The sequence below is a fragment of the Rhineura floridana genome, chromosome 4 (genome assembly GCF_030035675.1).
Source record: "Rhineura floridana isolate rRhiFlo1 chromosome 4, rRhiFlo1.hap2, whole genome shotgun sequence".
Classification (NCBI taxonomy): Eukaryota; Metazoa; Chordata; class Lepidosauria; order Squamata; family Rhineuridae; genus Rhineura; species Rhineura floridana.
In genome coordinates this window covers 193,596,024-193,607,242 of record NC_084483.1, presented here as the reverse complement: position 1 = coordinate 193,607,242, position 11,219 = coordinate 193,596,024, and positions in this window count along the sequence as shown.

Sequence of the window (11,219 nt, the reverse complement as noted above, 5' to 3'; positions counted from 1 at the left end):
AAAAATCCTGGGAACTGTAGTTTGTCAAGGGTGCTGAGAGTTAGGAGACTCTTCACAGAGCTGTAGTTTCCAGCACCCTTGACAAACTACAGCTCCCATGATTCTTTGGGGGAAGCCATGATGTTAAAATAGGATAAGAGAGCTGTAAAGGTATGGTGTGGATATTACCTTTGAAAACTGCTTAGACGTTATAGATGATTAAACAGTATATAAATCCTGTTAAATAAAAATAACAAAAGAAAGGGGGGGAGAGAGAAGGGACTATGCAATCCTACAAACTCCATGCATGTTTGCCTCTGTCCAATGCAACATGATTCTGCTCCAATCCACTTTTTGGCTCTGGCTCTCTCAACCATTGGCTCTGCCCCCCGCAAGTGACTTTTCTTGTGAACTGGCAGCTCTTCATAGGGAAAAGATTTCCCATCTGTGTCCTAAATTATCTGCCTAGATAAGGAGAAGTCCCTACTCTCTTTGGACATTAAAAGCGTCTGTTACCAGGCCTAGTGGTCAGTACCTCACTTCCAGGTTTTCTCAGGGGTTGCAGAAATGCAGTCATCAGAAAGGAAGTTGTTTATATGTACACTCTTCCATCAGATTGGGGGGGAAAACATTGTCTTGTGCCACTTCATGGCATTGGGATGGTTGCCTAGAACTGGGAGCTGCCCCAGGCATGGAAATTACTAGCTAAGGAAGTGGACAGAATCTAAGTGTTTTTCAGTGCATCATGTTCGTCGCAAAAGAAGGAAGGGAGGTGCTGTGGCTTAGTGGGGGTGTAGAGAATATGCAAGAAGTGGCCCTAAGCAAGTGAGGTTGCTCTTGCTTCTTGCCAAGCTGGCCAAAGGCATTCCCAGCTGCTCCTGCCCATAAAGCATGAGTGTGCTTCTTGGCAGCTCGCAAGATCCATGTGCCCTGTATTAGTTCAGTTGAGGTCTGCACAGGTAACTGAGTTAGGGCTTTGGACACAGAAGTAGTGCCAGGAGTCAGGTAACAAGGACCAGTAGGGTGCAAATACTTCAGCAGCTGGAGGCAGACACATATCAGGAACTTGGAGAGGTCTCAGGGAGCACATATGTTGCTAGAGTTACAGAGCCCAACAGTTTTAGAGTTGTAGAACAGGCAGGCTGACCACTGACAGCTGTGAGCTGATCGGATTTCTAAAGGGAAAGAGCCCCGTCACAGATTTGCACTCCAGCATTGTTGAGTAGCTTCCAGGTGAAACAGGAATATTTTAGGGAAGTTTTAGAGAAATATGAGGCTTGAGTTGCTGAGGTGCTGGTGGAGCCAAACATCCAGGCTCTTTCTTCAAAGGGTCTATGTCACTGAACAGAAGGCCTTCAGAAGGCCCATGAGTTGCATTTCTTTGGCAGGGGCCATAGCTCAGTGGTAGAGCACATGCTTTGCATGCAGAATGTTCTAAGCCTAGAACCTCCATTTAGAGAAGATGAAATCGCTGGTGATGTGAGCTGATGCAAACCATAGTTGACAATACTTGGCTAGATGGTTTGGCTTGATATAGCTTCCCATGTAAACCTGGGGACACAGGCTTCTTCTGGCCCACATCTGTATTTATTTATTTATTTATTTATTAAATTTATATACCGCCCCATAGCCGAAGCTCTCTGGGTGGTTCACAACAGACAAACAATCAATATACAATTAAAACCATATGTTAAACAGCTTAAAATAAGTTCATTATACCAAAAAATCGAAACATAATTAAACATAAAATAACTAAAAAACCAAGTACACGGTACTAAGTGTTAAAATTAAATTAGTTAAAATTATTAGGATGTGACGATGTCAAGATGTCAAAAGTGCTACAATATTAAATATTAAAAATATTAAAATATTAACTATTAAAATGCCTGGGAAAAGAGGAAGGTTTTTACCTGGCGCCGAAAAGATAATAATGTTGGCGCCAGGCGTACCTCATCAGGAAGAGTATTCCACAGTTCAGGGGCCACCACTGAGAAGGCCCTTTTTCTCGTTAACACCTTCCGGGCTTCTCTCTGAGTAGGCACCTGGAGGAGGGCCTTTGATGTCGAGCGTAGTGTACGGGTAGGTTCGTATCGGGAGAGGCGTTCCATCAAGTATTGCGGTCCCAGGCTGTGTAGGGCTTTATAAGTTAAAACCAGCACCTTGAATCAAGCTCGGAAACATATAGGCAACCAGTGCAAGCGGGCCAGAGTCGGTGTTATATGATCGGACCGCCTAGTCTCTGTTAACAGTCTGGCCGCTGCATTTTGCACGAGCTGCAGCTTCTGAACCGTCTTCAAAGGCAGCCCCACGTAGACTGCATTGCAGTAGTCTAATTTAGAGGTTACCAGTGCATGGACAACTGACGCAAGGTTGTCCCTGTCCAGATAGGGGCGTAGTTGGGCCACCAGCCGAAGTTGGTAGAAAGCACTCCGTGCCACCGAGGCTACCTGTGCCTCAAGTGACAGGGATGGTTCTAAAAGAACTCCCAAACTACGGACCTGTTCCTTCAGGGGGAGTGTAACCCCATCCAGAACAGGATAAGCACCCACCATCTGGTCAGGAGAACCACCTACTAACAGCATCTCAGTCTTGTCTGGATTGAGCCTCAATTTATTCGCTCTCATCCAGTCCATAATCGCAGCCAAGCATCGGTTCAGCACCTTGACAGCCTCACCTGAACAAGATGAACAGGAGAAGTAGAGCTGCGTGTCATCAGCATACTGGTGGCAACGCACTCCAAAACTCCTGATGACAGCACCCAGCGGCTTCATGTATAAGCCCTCTTTTCCTCAGAGTCAATGTCCATGGAATAGATCACAAATGCAGTGGCGGCTGGTGGCTCTATGCCAGTAGAGCAGTAGGATCCACTCTGGGTTTTAGTCCAAACTTTCAAGGTGCTGTCCAAGGTGCCCCTGCTGCCCCACTGACATGGAACCACCAGCCACCACTGAACAAGTGCATCATGTTTATTTGTGACCTGCCAAGGTAGAAACTAGTTGTGGGTGGTAGAAACGAGTAGTGTTATCCCCCCTTTTCTTCCTCCCATTGCTAAGAGTTGTTCTCTTTTGCATATCCCCCATTCACCATTAGAGAGAGATCAGCTGCCAAATGCTGCTCTACAGGACACTAAAGATCATGGACTAAAATCAGCTACCTCCTATTCTTTTCTCTCCAAGCTAAAGCCTATGTTTCTTGAACATATGACGTTGTGAGTGAAGACCACGTTTATTTACCTATTTACTAAGAAGACTGTTATTCAGCTAGTCTGTGTGTGTGGGAGGTAGGCTGGATTATTGCTCAATTCCATTTTTGCCAGTTATACTCTGCTAAGAGAAAGAACTACTTAACTGTTTTGTCTCATTTAAACCCAATTATTTCCAGGGTGTTCTAAATGTGGGACAGAAGCAACGGTACCCTTGGATCTACAGGGTCCAAAACTCCTTCATTCCTCCACCAGATCTCAGGATTAGACTCATCAGCTATGTCAGCTTGGAACTGTAGTTAATTCCCATCTCCACTGATTTCAGTCGAGAAACATTTTATGAAACACAGATCTGATTGGGCAAAAAATATGACAAATGTTGCTCTTTCACCTATTGTCCTGACTGGTGCAAGTCACCAGGGCTTTGGAAGTGGTGGATGATCCATCATTTCACTCCCCCTATCATTCCACTTAGAATAGCTTTTATAGGTGCATTTAAGCAGGAATTAAATCCATCCTCCATGAATGTGTATACCTATAGTAATTAGCCATGATATATGGAACTTCCAGATACAAAGGCAGTATATTTTCTGGGGAGCAACAACAGAGATGGTCTGTTGCCTTGATGGCCTGTAGTCTTCCCAGAAGCATCTGGCTGGCTACTCTTGGGAACACGATTCTGCATTAGATGGATCTGGTTCCAGCAGAGCTCTTTTTATGTCCTTATATAAGCAGACTGAAGCTGGCTCATTTATGATAAACTATAAAGCACAACAGAAATACAGTGATAAAACAACAATAAGGCACAGAGAAGAGAAGCAGACCAGGAACCCAGATAAAAACAGCAACTAATAACATTAAAGGATATATTATTATAATTATGGAAGAACAAAGGAAGATTTAATTGGTACCTACAAAATAGCCTAGATCAGTGGTTCCCAACCTGGGGATCGAGACTCCCAGAGGGGTCATGAAGTCATCCCAGGGGAGTCGCAAAGAGCCAAGAGAATGATTATTTATTAATTTAATTAATTAATTAATGGCTAGCCTATGCACCACCAACTTGAGAGCCTGCACTGCATGTGCATGAAGCTGCTTCTTCCTTCCTTCCAGGCAGCACAATCATTTCTCACCAACACAGAAAGCTGAGCAGCAGTCGAGCAAGTGCTGCGAGAGAAGAGGCCAGCTGGGATTATAGAAGCTCCATGCCTCTCCCCCCCACACACACACCGTTTTGTCAGCGGATGTAAGAGAAGATCAATGGAGCTGATTGGCTCTGGCTGTAGAGACAGAGGGACCCCAGGAGGGGTCTGCCTGCCAAAAAAGGAATGGGGCATAGTCCCAGAGCATCCCCCCCCCGCAAATACACACATGGACAGTCATTAAAAAAATCACTGTATAGTTAACTTATAGTACAATGTATACATGTCTACTCAGAAGTAAGTCTCTTCATTTTTAATGGGGCTTATCCCCATGTAAACCGAATTGCAGTAATCAAACCAGACTAAGATTCTATTGCAGCTTTGAAGGTGTACTTCTTTATTGGGGCTTTAATAGTTAAAGGAAGTGAAAGACGATGTCAATAATACAAGGACTTAGGCTGCAGTCCTAACCACGTCTACTCAGAAATAGGTCCTATTGAATTCAGTGGAGCAACAGCCATATAAAGTAGGTTAGGCTGACAGTTAGTGGCTGACCCAAGGCAGCAAGTGAGCAAAAAAATGATGGGTAAAGTAAGTTTTTAAAATGTGAAATTGCTCATGCTCAGTGTATTTTTGTTGCTGTTTATCAAGGCTTTGATTGTGTTTTTTATCTAATTCTGATTCTCTGTCACTGTCACCATTTGAATGTCTTTTCTCATTGTCAAGAGATATTTCTTGAGTTACTGAATTCAGAGTCTACACATTTATCTCCTGCTGCCACCCGACTGCTTGATTAGATAGATGGGATTCTATAATCAGGATTCACTGTCTCTTTTTCTTCTGCAGAATTCTGGCTCTCCACAAATTGGCTTTTATAGCAGGAACTAGTAGGGACTCCTTACACTCTCATGGGCTCCAATCAACAACAACAGGAAGCAAGTTAGAAACCTCTTCTTGGTGGTTCACACACTCCCCTTTCATGCTGATTGGCTGGAGCTATAGGGACCCTGCTGGGACCTGGCTCCCGAAAAAGTAAGGGGTCTAAGGTCCCCTGAGACCCCAGATGAATATACCTCTGGTGCCTATAGGCCATTCTCTGGGTCTTTAAACTATACACGACGGAAGACTGCAACATTTAGCTTATTAGTCAGATTAATCAATTTAAAATATTTTGATTGACTAAAAAAAAGATGCACACAACTAAAATTATCTTATTATTTTTTGAAATACAAATACGTATGAAAACTGCAGGTGGCAAATACTGCGTTAGAAAAAGACTTTCCTTCCTCTGCGTGAGACTAAGGGAGAATATCTCTTCCAAGATTAATTCTACTGAGATGCATGTATGCACTGTCCCGAAACCCCTAATGTTTTTAGGGTTATCCTTTATCCTCTCTCTCTCTCTCTCTCTCTCTCTCTCTTTTTTAACCTTTTAGGTATTTCGTATGCACATTTATGCTGATCTAATCAATTAATTGCTCAGCTATCAAAAGTTCATAGAATTCATTGACCAAGGTTTCTTTAGCTGGATGACAGCTCTGCTAATATTATTACATATTGTTAATAATATAGATTTATTGACTGATTGATTTATGTATATGCCACTTAATGCCGAGATAGGCTTCTAAGCAATTTACAAAGTATAAAAACCAGTTACCATTAACTGGTTTTAAAGCAAACATTAAAATACAAACATCCATAATTAAAATACACAATAAAATAGCATTAAAACAATAGAACAATTATATAGAGGAGACTCAAGTAGCAAAATCAAAGAGATGCCTGTATAAACAGGTGCATGTTCAAAAGCTGGTGGGATGCCAGTAGAGATGGGGCCTCCTTTGTCTTATCAAATCTTCAATATAGCTAAGAATGGACCTTTAAAAATTGCTTTGAATTTCCCCTCCAAATCTGCAATGGTACCCCACTTGCAGTCTTTCCATGTGGCCCAGTCTGGATAAGAAAAATGACCTCTACTGGATCAAGCCATCCTGGATCCGGATGATGAGCTAGACCTGCCTTTCCCAACTAGTGGGCCACCAGATGTTGTTGGACCACAATTCCCATCTTTCCTGACCATTGGCAATGCTGGGTGAAGCTGATGGGAGTTGTGGTCCAACAACATCTGGTGGCCCACTAGTTGGGAAAGGCTGGGCTAGACTAATCATCAACTTGTTTCTAACACTGGCAAGCACAATGCTTTCATGAAGCCCACAGACATTAGACCCCTCCTGCTATATGTCCCCTAGAAGCTCCTACTGGTCTCCGACTGGGAGGAAGGGCGGGATATAAATCTAATAAATAAATAATAATAAATAGAAGCTGATATGTAGGGACATCCTTCCTCTGCACCATATAACCATCGTGGCTAATGGCTAATGATGGACATCTTCAGGTCAAATGAGCCCCTTAGGGAAGCCTCCGACACCATCTTGGTTGATGGCAGGCATGCACGCATAGCATGGCCATCATTTCGAGGAGTGCTCAGAGATAGGTGGGGCATGTGTGGCCCGCACTAACGATATGGGGGGAAGTGCCTGGGAGCTCTCTCTCCACGATCTGCAGCAGTGTCAAGAGCTGACGCTGCCACAGATTGCAGAATGGGAGTGCTACTTTCCCACCCTAAGGAGGGACCCCTCAGATGCCCCTCTGGGCCACAGGGGCCCTCAGGTAGGGCCCGACCTGATCACCCTCTGGCACCGGCCCAGGTGTTTGGGGTCTCGACCAGCACCGTTTCTACAACTTAGCACCAAGAAAGGATAACAAGAATTAATCATGGGCATCTTTTGTTCCTTCCAAATTGTACTCTTGTGCATCTTATTATGGCTGTTGAGATCATCTACGTTTGCTTTCCTGGATGTTACTACCTGTGCACCTTCAGAGGATCAAGGGTGCATGATGTAGCAATCTTAGGGGTGTCTCTCAGGCTATGAAATTGCTTCCCTATTAAACTCAAAATTGAATATGTTGCATTTTTGTTGTTTATTGTCTTTCAGTACATACTAACACAGGAATCTGCATTACACTGAATCTGAACCATCTAACTCAGTGCCGTTTACATCTACACAGACTAGCATCAGTTCTCCAGAGTTTCCTATGGAGTCTTTACCACCCCTTTACCACTCTGGGGCCTTCTGCACTGAAAGCGGATGATCTACTACTGAGCTAGGTTCCTTTCCAAGAAGAAGTCAAGAAGCAGATGGTGATACTTCCCTTTTGAGTTTACTGTGCATTGCTATTTTTATTTTCTGGAACCCAGAGTCCTCTACGTGCGCCTAATGCATTTTTGCACACTCAGGTGTTGCCCATATGTGTTTCTACCTGTAGCCTTCACACTGTTTTGGATGCTGCAACAGAAGGTCCCTTTTGAATTGTTGTGGAGCAGGGATGCAGAAGGATATCACATCATGGTTCTTTGGAGATGATATTGAGAAGATATTGAGATTTTTAAAATTATTTTATTTTATGTGGTTAATTAATGTATTAATATGCTGTGAGCAGTCACTTATGTCTGCCACTGCAGCCAGGGATATCTCTCAAATGGGCCATTGTAATGCCAAACACGCCTGCCAAATTCTGGCCCTATTATATCCTTACTTGGCCAAGCTTTCCTAGTGCCAAAGGTTCTTAAGGGCCACAAGGCAACCGGTGCTGCAGCCCTGGGAGCTAACTTTGCAAACCTTTGCCATAAGAGCCTGACAAACTGATACAAAATGGCTGTAGGAAGCAGTTACAAAGACTGCAACAATAAAGCAATAAGATGCAGCTACTCCTGGAGTGTTAATGAGGTAAAATGTTCCAAATGTTCACACTTCAGTTGCAATGCATACATACCACTTGCTACAGGTGCACTGTACTAATTTACTCTTTGGGCAAACTGTGAGCCATCTGCATTATTTCAGCGTCCTAAAATCTGCAAACATCAGGAAAATCCATGTGTTCATCTGCCTGCAGCTATAATTCACTGAACCCCTGACAAACGGCATGAGCTCTTGGAAATAGGGAGAAGAGGAAGGCGGGGAAAGAACCCCACTTCAGGTATCCTGCATTTTAGCTTTGACAACCTGCACCACAATTTCAATTACTGTGCAACCCAAGGCTACTTGTCACAATGAATGGTTGTTTAAAAATGGCACTACAGTCCAAGCATAACTGTTAGAGAAATGGAATTCTGGAATAGTTACTCCACAGCAGACATCGGAGCAAAAAGCATGCGTGATTTTAAGACTTTGTCTGGAAAATATAGATTTATATTTAATTTAATTTTAACGGGCTTCTTAGGGATGAAGACATGTTTTAAATTTGCTTGTGGGCCAAGTTCACACATATAATTGTTTATAATTAATACACTGAAAATAAAAGTAGTATTATGCTGCAATCCTGTGCACACTTACTAGGGAGTAAGTTCTACTGAACACAGTAGGACTTACTTGAATTCACTATTGCAACCGCCGCCAATGAAATCAATGGGACTTACTCCCAGGTGAGTGTACAGTGGATTTCTGTCATTTTGTATCGCTATGCATGATTATGAGTCCCGCTGTATTCAATGGGGCTCACTTCCTATTAATCGTGTTTAGGGCTGCAGCCTTAGTTAGTTTTGAGAACAGCCGTCCTTACATCATGAGCTAAAAAAAGGCAACATGTATGTAGAAAAAAGAAATAATAGTCAGAATCCTGTCACCGGTGCAAGATCTTGAATAACTCTCATAGTTCCAGTGTTACCCAGTTCTTCCAATCCTACCTCTGCAAGTAGTGGGCTGCTCCTGATTTGGATATGCTGTGACTCATCCAAGCTGCTCAACCAGCTCTACTATCAGCCCTGCTCTTCCCCAGTATGTAGGATACGTTCAGCCAGGAATGGAAAGAACTGTCAATTTCAGTTCTCTCTGTTTCTCATATTTCCAATCTTAAATTCAGCTCTCCACATTTCTGCACCAATTTGTATTTTAAAAAAAAAATCCTCATGAAAATTCCTCCAGCATTTTAGTGTGTAATTCTCATAATAAACACATTTTTCTAGGAAGCTTTGCCTGACGTACATATTTTTGTAAGCCATTTCTCGTCATATCATATTTTCACTCATCTATTCCTTTTTATGCACACGTTCCCTTAACATGTGGTGAACTGCAATGCAAAATTCAAGGAAGTGCAAATTTGGAGGATGGCTGCTTTTCGGTTCTCATATTGTTTCAGAAAGTGTGAATTTGATAGATTCAGCTTGAAATGACTGCAATGCTTGAAATGACTTTCTCACCCATCCCTGCTTTGAGCAGACACTCAACAGTGCATTGGGGTTTGGGGGGAAATGTGCACCAGGTGCGTAAGGATGAGGCAAGGGAGAACCATACTTGGAAGTCAATGGCTTAGATGAATAGCAACACCCTGGAAGGAGGCAGGAACGATAACTTCTAGAGTGACAGGCACTTCTCCACACTGTTTTCCATGTGTGTAGGGTGCAGAATTGTGACCAATTTGTTCCCCCTCCTTTTCTTCTTGACTGGACAGCTCTGTTGGATGGAGTTGACTTGCGCTAAAGGAGGTGTGGGGAATCATTGTAGCTGCTGATGCTGCTGAACTACACCTCCCATCAGCCCCAACAAGCATGGCCAATGGTAAGGGATGATGGGAATTGTAGTTCAGCAACATTGGCAGGACCAAAGGCTCCCCACACCTGTGCTAAAGTTTCCATTCAATAGGCTGCACAATTCCCTCTCAATTCCATTTCCAGGGCCCAATGGATTAGGACACACAGGAAGCTGCCTTGTATCAAGCCTATCCCTGAGATTATGATTTGTTTTTATGGATTTAAATTATACAGCCACAAGAGTGGCTGTATGCTATAGTCAGCATGGATTTTTCGCATTCCGCAATGCTAACTTGAAAATATCTCCCATGCCATTCTGATCCTTCCAAGCTACACAGGAAGTGGATTGGACTGTGAAAGACCAACCCAAATGGTGTTTACATTTTGACAAATTTGTAGCACAGTCCAATATCTCAGAGAGGAGGTCAGGTCTCCTGCTCCCCTGGTGCATTCACTAGAGCTGCCCAATTTCCCTGCTTTTTAAAGTTTGATAGAAATATCTGTTGGCTATAGGTACATTCTTAAACCACAAGGTTTTTTTTGCCTATTAGTGAATATTGAATTTTAAACTGTTGTAACCCTCCCTGGAACATGCTGGTGAAGGGCAGAAAATAACAACCACCACAAGAACCATCCATCTAGCCCTGCATTGTCTGCTCTGACTGGCAGCAGATCTCCATGGTTTCAGGCAAAGGATTTTCATATAACCTGCCACCTGATAAAGGTGAAGAACCTCTTTTCCCCCAGTGCACAAGCTTTTATAGGAAATGAACCCAGGACCTCTTGCACTCAAACCAAGAATTGCACCCCTCAACATGTCACAGTCAAGACATTAAGATGTTGTCACAGTTAAGACTGGGAAGGGATTAATTTCGGAGCAACAAACAACTGCATCAGTTGTCATTACAAAGATAAATTTGGGTGCTGATCAGTAGGAATAGACCCATGGAACTGTTGTGACTTATATGATTTCACATACAACAGCATCATGGTTGACTCCATGAATGGTGTGGTGTGTGAGTGAAGGGAAGGCACATCTATCTATGGACATTGCTCCTTGCTGGTGATCATAAGCATGTCATCTTCCTGTAATTATCTTCTAAAACATTGCACAGGGCCATTGAGAAAATGTATGCTGACTTTCTCATCAGTCCTTTAGGGAGTTGATTCTTTAGAATACAGATTTATCATTTACTATTGGGCAATATACCCATATGCCTGTACTAAAAAATTGAGGGAACTCCCATCTACTTATTCCAGCTTAACAACCCAATTGAAAGCACATTATGGATTCAGGGGGCACCAATGT